Here is a 13,263-nt window from a genome sequence, read left to right as displayed (position 1 = left end):
CAGCTATATGAATGTACCTTTTCATCACTTGCATCGAAGGCACGCAAAAGATATACCTGCACAACCACATAAGAAGAAAAGAAAGGTGTTCTTGAACTAAGGGTGGTTTGTCTTTGCGTTGGATATTCTTCAAGAAATGCTTGTAAGAAGCTTCTTGCTTTGGGAATTTGGCTTCTTCATAATGCAACAGGCCATCTCGAGATAGAGCTGTAATAGACAAAAGTTCACCATAAGGTCTAAGGCTAAGCAGAACAGCTAGATCCATCAAGGTCGGTGTCATCATTCCAAACCTGAAATAAAAAAACATTGGAAACAGAAGACCAAAAGCAAACTGCAGCTGCAATCAGGCCTTTGTCATATAGGATGTCAAGACAGGATAGACGTATCATGGCATAAATTCTAGATTTCTTCCAGGTACTTCCGTAATAAGGGTCCAATCGATCCACCCATGTAATCCACTCCGGAGGTGTGGCCGGCCACGATTTGAAAGATTTAGAGTTTTCCCACTTAGCCCAATCCAAGGATGTTGAGAAAAACGGTAGAACTCGGGCGAGTTCGGAATGCGACTTCAACTTCACAAGGCATTTTGCCTTTGAATCGAGGGCCAAGGCTAAATTCTTTGTAAAGTTGGTTTCTCTCGATCAAAATCCTATCGTCAATAGCATCTTTGGTGTGATTGATAGCCTGCTCAAGCTGCTCCACATATGACAATTTGTCTTTATTGGTGACCTGCCACATAGAAAAAGAATATTTCAGAAAAAATATCTATATATATATTTAATATGCTAAATTAAGGCCACTAGTACCGTTGGCTGTGGAGATGAATCATAAGCCTCATTATTTTTTGTTTTGTGGCCTTGATAAAGTTGTGTCCTCATAGAGCCGATTACCTGTGAAAAAATTTAAAAATATATATATATATATATCAACGGCTTGAATAAGGTTTAAACAACCATGAGGTGAAATTAGGGGGGCACTGGTATGTTTTTACCGAGAAAAAAGAAGGCATGAGAGGTTATGGTATTTTTATATATATATATATGTATAGAAACGAGAGAGTGCAAGTGTGGCCTAATAGAGACATGTGGACACTTTTTTTGAAACATATATATACATACCAAAAAAAAGGCATTCATGCTTTATATTTATATATATACATGTATATATATATGAGAAGCCGTGTACTTTTGTGGGTATCCTTTCATGCTTTACATATAAATATAAAAAAAGAAAAAGCATGAGAGTGCTGGTGGGTTGGATAAAAGGACATGTGGCTGCCTTGATAGTGTATATTTACATGAACCCGTGAGTTAAAAGATGCTTTGATGCTTTATATATATTGGCAGCCTGTTTAAGTGGCCAGGAAAATAGACAAGTGTGTCTTGGATGCCAGATATGCTAAGTGAAGTGGTGCATTAAATGGGTTCCAGAGGAAGTAATTACCAGACAACCTGAGAAAGTTCTGTGCACGGATCAATAGAGGCAGGAGCTTTGCGATGGACTTGGTACATATGTGGAGACAGCAACCTGTAAAAGGAAGAGAAAAGGGAGAAAGCATGAGAATGTTAGCGGCTGGACAAAAGACATGTGGATACATTTTTGCCATGTATTATGTATGGAGCCGTGTGCCTTGTTGAGTGTTTTCATGTTTCACATATGCATGTATATTAAAAAAGAAAAGAAAACAAAGCATGAGAAACCGTGTGCTTTTGTGGATATTTTCCATGCTTTACATGTGTATATATATAAACAAAAGGCATGAGAGGCTGAGAAGACAGATATTTATATATATATATATATATATGAAACCGAAGGATCGGCAGCAACAACAAAAGGCCATGCATGGAGAAGGTTATGGGTCTTTTACACACTGGCGCAGGCAAATTAGTGTGATGTACAAAGATACAATGTTTATCAAGGGTGGAGCCGAATATGGTTGCAGTAATTAAAGCTGAGAAGGATGGACATACCAGTATACGTGGAGCTGATTCGATCAGTACAATGGAGGCTTGACTGCCTGGAGAATAAGGTGCTGTTTGTGTATATTTGACAATGGGATTTGCTAAAAAGTAAAAAAAAAAAAAAAAAAAAAAGAAAATGAAGTAAGGCCATGATTGTGAGGAAAATGTGCCATTATCGGAACCATAACAGTTAAAAAGAAGAACTCACCAGTGGGAGCTGCTGTCCTATATGAAGGTGGAATTGCGGATCAAGAAGTTGCTGGTGTTTTCATTAAAATATGGTGGGCAAGCATGAGATTTTCTTTGATAAGTCAGTATTAGGGGTTTCGATTTAAATCAAGGAAGATTTTCTTTCCTACGGTGTGGCTGGCCGATTAGGAAGTTATAAAATTTGAAGGCAGAAAATTGGTGGAAGTTTCTTCAATTACAATTTTGAGACGTTGCCGAATGGAAAGAATATGCTATCAAATTTTTATATTTGGATAGTTTTCCTTGGCAATTTTTGATCGGCTAAATCAATTGGAATTGTGAGAGCTGACTTCCAATTGAAAGGGTAGTTGTTTGGAAAATATCATGGGTGGGAAAGATTATATTTTGACCCTTCACTTGTCAATCAAGGTATCTATCGGGAGATTTGGAAACTTTTAGAAAAGATTGTATGAAATTTGGATGGATTTTTACCTTTGTACGGCTAAGGACCAGTTTGGAAATCACAACCTACAATATAGAAAAAAAAAAAGGGGGAGAAGAATTGATGGGCTTGTAGCTGATATGTATATATAAAGGCTACAAGGAACGCTCAAAATGGAAGAGGAAATTCTAAGGAATACAAGGAATAAGGAAAGGAGGAAATCTTCCGTTTGAGTTGTAAGTTGGAGTTTGGCTTGATTGAGTCTATAAAATGGGGTCAAATTAACCTTTAATTGGTATATGGAATATTGATGTGTATGGAAGCCATGGCAATATATATGTGGCAGCTTATAATGTTTAGTCAATTTTTGGCCATCAGACGTAATGGAATTGAACATATTGCTCCATGGTAATTGTGATGACAAAACCAATACATTAATATTTGCTTTGATATTTTTACATTCCACTACAAAATTACAAAGCAAGGGGGGCAATGAAGTATTAATAGCCTGTTTTCCTTCTTCTTTCTTGTACTCTATAAAAAAATTTGATGAAATTTGAATAAAACGTTGTTCCTTGGTAAAAGCATGGATGAAAGTACCGGGTATTTAATTTAGCCACCAACAGGATAAAGTCGAGAGTGACAAATAGAAATATATTACTTCAAAGACCTTCAGATTTATTCATTCGAGCAAAGGAAGGAATTACAACTCGGTTTTTAAATTCTATGCAAGCAACCACAATATATAGCAGAAGCTTTATTCCATCAGAGGATTCGGTGTAGCTTTTGATATGTTCAAAGATGGTCTAAGCATTCAGAGTTCGTTGCTATGGCTTTGCCTAACCATGTCATGGATATAGTCGATCCTTCATTGCTCTTTGAAGATGATGATTGTGAGGAAAATGAAAATGACGTTGAAGAGGTTGCAATCATTGAAGTCAATCGCCAGTCAATGCTGGAAGAAGAACAAATGATCGTTTGGTTTCAGTGATGCAAATTGGGGTCATGTGCTCAAAATTCTTTCCAGTAGAGCGGATGCTTATGAATGCAGTTGACAACAAAATGCGAGCAATTAGAGAATCATATCTCAAATGCAAGAAGAGTGAGAATATGAATAAGTTATAGTTGTTAACCTCATCACAATAGATTTATCTTTATTTGGTAAGTTTATCGAATTCGCATGTAAGTATATAAATTTAATGGTTGGACCTTTTAAGCACTCTTTCTTTTAGCTTGTTCTATGGCATTCACTACACTATTTTTTCAACCAAAAAATAAACAAGTAAACAAATAACTAAACTACTATTTTGACAAAAAATAAATAGTCGGAAAAAGAGGGGAACTCTGCTTTTTTACCCCTGTTTTTTTTGCTGATTCTTCTACTCCATACCCTGACTATTTGTTTTCGGATTGTCAACACAAATTACTAATGGGGGATTAACAAGGCTTACTATAATAAGATTCTGAATCGCAAGTCATTGTTTCTTTGGATAATGATTCCAAATTTGAATTCTCCATCCCAATGTAAAAAATGAAAATGTATATCAATTTTAATTTATTCCCTTGAAATTTTTTTTTTTTCAATTAAGGTGCTCGCTTGGGGAGGCATATAGTTAAGCATTTCGACAGTCTTGTTAATTACATGATCAAGTATCCTTCATTGAAATTAAATGAACATTTTCAGGTCTTGATTAAAATATATAAATTTTGAGGGTCTCAATTGAAATAGACAGGGACTAACAAGAAGATAATAAGATGCATTATACTCTTTTTTAAATGTTATACCGTGTTACATAGTGATCCATATAGCACACTTTATGTTGCTTTGGCTTTATATAAATTTTGCTTTTGTTGATAAACTAACAAACAAACTTTAAACATTGAAGTCTCTGGCTATAAGTACTTTGTTATTTTCGCTTTCAACAACAACAACAACAACAATAATAATAATAATAATAATAATAAAGAATGTACTTGATATTTTAGCTTTCAATAAAATAAAAAGTGCACTTGATATTTTCACTTTCATAATAATAATTAAAAAACTTGATATTTTCCCTCCTAATTAAATATATTAAATATCCCTACTATCTAGAGCTTCTTATCTTCTTTAATGTGGTCCTACAAGCATTAACTTCTCCATTAAATATATAGACGCACTTATTTAATGTATATAGATGCACTTTGATATGCATTTTAAGTTATTTGGTGTACCATGAGCTGAAATCTGTATCTGGGAAAAAAAAAAAGTGCACATCATGAAGCATTCATATTTTAATCGTAGGTGATGTTGTCTATATTTCTTCAATGTTGGATTATTCTTTTCTGCATGAACTCTCATATGAAATCTGCATCCTCGGCACCCACTTATGCAAATGAATCTGATCTTCTGGCTTTACTGGACTTCATGAATCGGATAGTCCAAGATCCCTTAGAAATCATGAACTCATGGAATGGATCGATCCATTTCTGCAACTGGGTTGGCATTGCTTGCAACCGATCAAGCAAACGAGTCGTGGTATTGAACCTCAAGTCTCTAGACCTGTTTGGTTCAATCCCACCTTCAATAGGAAATCTCACTTACCACACTGAAATCCACCTGCAAAACAACAGCTTTCATGGTGAAATTCCTCAAGAAATGGGTCATCTTCTGCAGCTTATGCAAGAAGCTAAGGAATTTTCTTGTATTTGGCAACAAGCTTACTGGTTCAATTCCAGTCCAGTTCAGTTCATTGTCAAAACTAATGCTCTTGAATTTGGCAGAAACAATTTTATTGGAACCATGCCACCTTGGATTGGAAACTTCACTTCTCTGGCCGCTCTTTCGTTTGGCGAAAACAATTTTCAAGGAAGCATACCTGAAGATCTTGGCCACCTAACAGGCTTGCGGAGATTCATACTCACTCAAAATAATCTCTCTGGTATTGTTCCCCCTTCAATTTATAATATTTCTTCCATGTTCTATTTAACGTTTACTGCGAACCAGCTGCATGGAAATTTACCACAAGACATTGGCCTTACTCTTCCTAATCTCAAAGTATTTTCTGGCGGAGTTAACAAACTCACAGGCCCTATTCCAATATCATTGTCAAATTGTTCTGCACTTGAGGTGCTTGATTTTTCTCAAAATGATCTCATTGGGACAGTTCCTGATACACTAGGAAGATTGAGAAATGTGTATAGGATTAATTTCGAGAACAACGGACTGGGACATGGAAAAGCCAATGACCTGAATTTTTTCAAGTCTTTGCCTATTGTTCTGTTCTAGAGGTGTTGGGTATGGGTGGCAATTATTTTGCAGAACTGCTTACATCCATAGTTAACCTTTCATCCTATATGCGTATATTTACTATTCTGGGAATTTCATACATGGAAAGATTCCAAATGGGATAGAGAACCTTGTTAACTTGATCCTTCTAGGATTGGGAAATAACCAGTTAGGGGGCAGTGTCCCTGAAGCAATAGGGAAGCTTCACAAGTTAAAGGTAGTGTCCATGGATGGAAATAAGTTTTCTGAGTCAATACCTCTTTCCTTGGGTAACTTAACTTGACCATTCTTCTCATGCAAGAGAACATGTTTGAGGGAACCATACCTCATAGCCTGGGAAACTGCAGAAATTTGATCACCCTTAACCTATCTAGTAATAGTCTGAATGGCACCATTCCTAGAGAAGTCATTGGTCTGTCTTCCCTTTCAATTTCTCTGTCATTGTCTAATAATTTCTTGACAGGTGCCTTACCATCTAAAGTGAGCCACTTTAAAAATCTGAGGGAGTTGAATTTATCAGAAAACAAGTTATTAGGTGAGTTGCCTAGCAATCTTGGAGAATGTATCAGTTTGGAACACCTGCAATTAGAGGACAATGGATTTGAAGGTACAATTAATCAAACTTTGAAAAATCTTATAGGTTTGGAAGAAAGGGATCTTTCGTGCCATAGCTTTTCTGGGTTGATTCCAAAATTTTTGGTGAACTTATAACTCTCAAGCTTCTCAATCTTTCTTATAACAATTTTGACGGTCAAGTGCCAAGTGAAGGGATTTTTTCAAATGCCACTGCAATTTCAGTTATTGGAAATGATAAGCTCTGTGGTGGCATCCCAAAACTGCTTTTACCTCCATGCCTCAAGCAAAAGCACAAGTTACCTAGAAAAATATTTTCTTCAAAGGTTGTAATCCCAGTAACTTGTGCTGCTATATTTTTAGCCGTTGTATTGAGCTTTTTGGTTGGTTATTCTTTATGGAAACCTGTTACTTCATCTTCTACTGAGAATTGGCAATCAAGTATGTCTTACTCAGATCTTTTTCAATCCACAGATGGGTTCTTTGAGAAAAATCTGATTGGTTCAGGTAGTTTTGGTTCTGTATATAAAGGAATTTCTGAAGACAAAAAAATTGTTGCAATCAAGGTATTAAACCTTCAACAACAAGGAGCTTCCTAGAGCTTCCATGATGAGTGCAATGCTTTGAGAAGCATAAGGCATTGCAATCTTCTTAAAATCATAACAGCCTCTTCAAGCATTGACCATCTAGGTAATGACTTCAGAAGTCTAGTTTTCGAGTTTATGGCCAATGGAAGTTTAGACAACTGTTTGCATCCAAGAAACAACAAAGAACGCCGGAATAAGAGATTGAGCCTTATTCAGAGACTAAACATAGCCATCGATGTTGCTTCTGCCCTCGATTATCTCCATCATGATTGTGAAACACCTATAGTTCATTGTGATCTAAAGCCAAGTAATATTCTTCTTGATGAAGATATGGTTGCTCATGTTGGTGACTTTGGACTAGCAAAGTTCCTCTCTGAAGCATCAGATATGCCTCCAAAAGGCCAAACATTGTCTGTTGGGCTAAGGGGTTATATTGGGTACATTCCTCCAGGTATGAATTTTGATCCCCAGATGAGATAAATATTGGCGTCTGATTACCATAACTTTATTTTATTTTATTTTATTATTTTTACTTCTTATGCCAAAAGTGAACCTTTTCAAAGTAACTAGTCCAAAAGCATAAGTGTGAAAAAAAAAAAAAAAAAACAGTGCACTTTATTTTTCTCCTATTCCTTAATTTATTAATTCTCATCGCCAACCGATTTGATATCCTAATAAATTTATTGAACTGTAGAATATGGCATGGGAGGCCAAGTTTCTGTACTTGGAGATAGCTATAGCTATGGGATACTCTTGCTGGAATTGTTCACAGGAAAAAGACCAACCGATGATATTTTCAAAGATGGTTAGAAATTCAACAATTCATGGCGATGGCTTTTCCTAATCATGTCATGGATATAGTTGATCCTTCGCTGCTCTTTGAAGATGATGATCATGAGGAAAATGAAAATGACATTGAAGAGATAGCAATAATCGATGACAATATCCAAGTCAGTGCTAGAAGCAAAGAAAAAGGTTGTTTGGTTTCAGTGATGCACATTGGACTCATGTGCTCCAGATTTTCACAGGAAGAGCGGATGCTTATGAATGTAGTTGTCAACAAAATGAAAGGAGTTAGAGAATCATATCTCAAATACAAGAAGAGTAAGAATATTGATATGTCTTAGTTGTTATCACAATAGTTTCATCTCTACTAGGCAAGTAAATTTAATATATAATGGTTGAATCTCTCTTTGAGCTTGTTCTATCACACTCAACTAGACTTCTTTGCCATGAAATAAGTATTTAGAAAACAGAGGAACTCTGTTCTTGAGTTCTTAGTCAGTGTCAATTTAATATTATATGTCTATGTTGTGTTCTTGAGAACAAATCATAAAATCTTCTGGCCTGTGAGTAAAATGTATATGTATAAATGTTACATTTTGAATGAAAATATTAATTCCTTCTAGTGCTTTAGTTTGGTCTGATTAGGATAAAAGCTCTGAAAATAAAAAATAAAAATAAAATCAATATATCTTGAGGGTCTCAACTCAAATAAACAGAGCTAAAAAAATGATAATATGTATTAAACTTCTTTTTTTATTTTTTTAGGCTAAATCCAAATACCAATAAATAAATAAATAATAAAAAAAGGATGAACAATGCTAGAATGATTCAACAAATTTTAGAGGTTTATAACGTGTTCTAGACAGAGGTTTAATTAGTTGCAAGGCTTTGTGTTACTATGATGGAGTTGATGTAATTAAACACACTTTCTTTCTCTTTTTAAGAAACAGATAAAGAAACTGAAAAAAGTCATTGGTTAGGTCCGCACCATCATAGTGCTCCTTATCTTCAATGCGGTCCAAAAAGCTGTAACTTCGCCATCAAATATATGTACACTTTTTAATGCTTTTATCTTCTTGCATACCACACTGGCATCTGGTTCGGTGCACCTTAAATTTATATCTGGAAAAACAAGAAAATGGACATCATGGATCATTCAGATTTGTACTGTAGGTGGATATTATCCATATTTTTCCACTGTGGGATCATTTTTTTCCTGCATTAATGTTCATTTGGAATCTGCATCCTCAGCTCCCGGTAATGGAAATGAATCCGATCATCTAGCTTTACTAGACTTGAAGAATAAGATAATCCAAGATCCTCTCGAAATCATGAACTCCTGGAACCATTCCATCCATTTCTGCAACTGGGTTGGCATCACGTGAAACCCATCAAGCAAACGAGTATTGGCTTTGAACCTGATGGCTCTAAAGCTTGGTGGTTCAATCCCACCTTCAACAGGAAATCTCACTTACCTCACAGAAATTCGCCTGCAAAATAACAGCTTTCATGGTGAAATTCCTCAAGAAATGGGTCATCTTCTGCAGCTGCAGCATCTTAACTTATCGTACAATTCCTTTGTGGGAAAGATTCCAACAAATATAACTCACTGCAAAGAGCTAAGATATTTTATTGTAAGTGGCAACAAACTTACTGGGCCAATTCCAGTCCAGTTGAGTTCCCTATCAAAAATGGTGGGCTTGGATTTTAGCAAGAACAATCTTACTGGAAGTATCCCAGCTTGGATAGGAAATTTCACTTCTCTGTACTCGCTTTCACTTTCGCCAGAACAATTTCCAAGGAAGCATACCCGAAGATCTTGGCCATCTAAAAGGCTTGGGGGAATTCATACTCACGGACAATAATCTCTCTGGTATTGTTCCTCCTATTGATAATATCTCTTCCATATACTGTTTCACATTTACACAGAACCAGATGCATGGAAACCTACAACCAGATGTTGTCATCACTATGCCTAATCTCGAAATATTTGCTGGTGGAGTTAACAGATTTAATGGCCCTATTCCCGTATCATTGTCCAATTGTTCTCAACTTCAAAAGCTTGATTTTGCTTAAAATCATCTCAGTGGAACACTGCCTGAGAATGTAGGGAGCTTGAAGAACTTGAATAGACTTAATTTTGATGATAATTTGCTGGGAAATGGAAAATTCGGTGACCTTAATTTTCTTAGTTCATTGGCTAATTGTACTGATATGGAGGTGTTGGGTCTGGCCTACAATCATTTTGGAGGAGAGCTGCCTGTATCCATAGCTGACCTTTCATCTCATATGAGCAGATTAACTATGGGCGGGTGTTTCTTACATGAAAGTATTCCAAAAGGGATTGGAAACCTTGTTAACTTGACCATTCTGGGATTGGAACTTAACCAATTAGGAGGAAGTATCCCTGAAGTAATAAGGAAGTTTCACAAGTTATAGGGACTTTACTTGGGAGGAAATAAGCTTTCTAAATCACTACCATTTTCCTTGGGTAACTTAACTTAATGGACCATTCTTTCTTTGGAGGAGAACAGATTTGAGGGAAAGATACCTCAAAGTCTTGGAAATTGCACATATTTGATGACCCTTAACCTCTCCAGTAATAGTCTCAGTGGTAAATTCCCAGAGAGGTTATTGGTCTTTCTTCCCTCTAATTATCTTTGTCACTGTCTCAAAATACCATAGCTGGTTCCTTACCATCTGAAGTGGGTGTAAATCTTGAGGAGTTGGATTTATCATAAAACGCGTTATCAGGTGAGTTGCCTACCAATCTTGGAAAATATATTAGATTGGAACGCCTGCATTTGGAGGGCAATGGATTTGAAGGTACAATCCCTCAGACTCTGGAAAGTCTAAGAGGTTTGGAAGATATGGATCTTTCCAGCAATAACTTATCTGGGTTGATTCCAAAATTTCTTAGTAAACTTTCAACTTTTAAGTTTATTAATCTTTCTTATAATAATTTTGAGGGTGAATTGCCAAGAGAAGGGATTTTTGCAAATGCTACTGCAGTTTCGATTCTTGGAAATGATAAGCTCTATGGTGGCATCCCAAAACAGCTTTTACCACCATGCCTCAAGCACAATTCAAGGAGGAAAATATTTTCTCAGAAGGTGGTAGTCCCAGTAACTTGTGTCGCTATATTGTTAGCAGTTATATGAGCTTTTTGGTTGGTTATTCCATATGGATGCCTATTACTAAATATTCGATTAAGGATTGACAATCGAATATTTCTTACTCGGATCTTTTTCAATCCACAGATGGGTTCTCTGAGAATAATCTAATTGGTTCAGTTAGTTTTGGTTCTGTATATAAAGGAGTTCTTTCTTGATATAACAAAATAATTGCGATAAAAGTATTAAACCTTCAGCTACAAGGAGCTTCCAGGAGCTTCCTTGATGAGTGCAATGCTTTGAGAAGCATTAGACATCGTAATCTTCTTAAAATCATTACTGCCTGCTCAAGCATCGACCACCAAGGTAACGACTTCAAAAGTCTAGTTTTTGAGTTCATGGCCAATGGAAGTTTGGAGTAGTGGCTGCATCCGAGGGATAATGGTGAACACTTGAATAAGAGATTGAGCCTTATTCAGAGACTGAACATAGCCATCGATGTTGCTTCTACTTTGGGTTATCTCCATCATGATTTTGAAACACCTATAGTTCATTGTGATCTAAAGCCAAGTAATGTTCTTCTTGATGAAGATATGGTCGCTCATGTTGGTGACTTTGGACTAGCAAAGTTCCTCTTTGAAGCATCAGATAGTCCCTCGGAAAGCCAAACCATTTCTGTTTCTCTACGGGGTTCTATTGGGTACATTCCTTCCGGGCATGAATTTTTTTATACCAAGATGAAATAAATCTAAGCTCTTGATTACCATAAAAACTTTACTTATTAAACCAAAAGTATATGTTTGAGAAATTAATCCAAAAGAAGTAATGACTGAAAAAAACAATAATGCACTTTCTTTTCAACAGCTACTTAAATTTATTGATTCTTAGCACCTATGGACTAGACATCATAATGAATTTGTTGAATTGTAGAATATGGCATGGGAGGCCACGTTTCCACACTCGGAAATATCTATAGCTATGGTATATTCTTGCTAGAGTTGTTCATAGGAAAAAGACCTACTGATGATATCTTCAAAGATGCTATAAGCATTTACCAGTTCGTGGAGGTGGCTTTGCCTAATCGTGTCATGGATATAGTAGATCCTTCGTTGCTATTTGAAGATGATGAAGATGAGGAAAATGAAAACGACATTGAAGAGATGGCAATGAACAATGTTAATCGCCAAGTCAATGTTGGAAGAAGAACAAATAATTGTTTGATCTTGATGATGCAAATTGGACTCATGTGCTCCAGACATCCACCTGGAGAGCGGATGCTTATGAACATGGTTGTCAACAAAATGCAAGCAATTAGAGAATCATATGTTAAAATGCAAGAAAAGGTAAGAATACGAATAGGTTTTAGTTGTTACTGTATCAGAATTGTTTCATTCTTGCTTGATAAGGTATTTGAATTTGTATGTAATATATAATGGTTGGATCTTGTAAGCACTCTTTCTTTTAGCTTGCTTCATCTGCACTATATTGCCATGAAATAAGTATTTAGAAAACAAAGGAACTCTATTTTTAAGTGCTTTAGTCAGTCAATTACTAACTTAATATGTCTATGTTGTATTCTGTATAGACGATATTCGAGATATTAGCATAAGAAGAAATCATAAAACTTTCAAGCCTGTTTGGCCATGTATTAAAAAACTGTTTTCTTGGTATTGTTTATCTTTTAAAACTAAAAAAACAAGTTCAAGTACATGAGCATATATGGAGCAAACGACTAAAAAGCTAAACAAACCATGGTGACAACCGGAACAATGTTCTCAAATAAAAACACCAAAGCTAATGGTGTATTTGTGATGAAGTATTACTAACCCTACTGATATCCTTACAACATGTCAATGAAGTATTAACAACCTATTTTCCCTTCTTTTTTTTCCCTTTTTTACTTTTACTCTATCACAAATTTGATGAAATCTGACTAAAATGTTGTGTCTTGGTAAGAGCATGGATTACTGGGTTTTAACTTAGCCATCAACAGGATAAAGTTAAGAACAAGAAATAGAAATAAACTACTTCGACATTAAGCTTTATTCATTTAAGTAAAGGAAGGAATTCAAAGTCAGTTTCAAATTCTATGCAAGCAACCACAATATATAGCAGAAGCTTTAATTCGTTGACAGAATTATTAATGTCCATTCGTTTCCACTGAACAAGAAACTCCAATTCCAAGTATTAAAGCCAAGCTGTCCTGTATTTGGTCCTTTTTGCCCTGTCCCTCCATGAACCTGTTTGCTTCATCTTCTCCTCCATCTCCCCCAACTATAAACAGTGGGTCTAAAATGGTCAGATATTGTAATCTTAACATAACTACGGAGATCGAATCCATCTT

At 35.8% G+C, this 13,263-nt stretch overlaps 2 pseudogenes; both read left to right on the top strand.

Annotated features, from left to right (window-relative positions):
* The first annotated feature begins 6,154 nt into the window (after nucleotides 1-6,154).
* On the top strand, nucleotides 6,155-8,417 carry LOC107430768 (probable LRR receptor-like serine/threonine-protein kinase At3g47570; annotated as a pseudogene).
* A 2,147-nt stretch (nucleotides 8,418-10,564) lies between these two features.
* On the top strand, nucleotides 10,565-12,528 carry LOC132803993 (probable LRR receptor-like serine/threonine-protein kinase At3g47570; annotated as a pseudogene).
* The last annotated feature ends 735 nt before the right edge of the window (nucleotides 12,529-13,263 follow it).

This window comes from Ziziphus jujuba, chromosome 6 (genome assembly GCF_031755915.1).
Source record: "Ziziphus jujuba cultivar Dongzao chromosome 6, ASM3175591v1".
In the NCBI taxonomy this organism is placed as follows: Eukaryota; Viridiplantae; Streptophyta; class Magnoliopsida; order Rosales; family Rhamnaceae; genus Ziziphus; species Ziziphus jujuba.
Note: the sequence above shows the minus strand (reverse complement) of the source record. Positions and strands in the feature narration are given on the sequence as shown.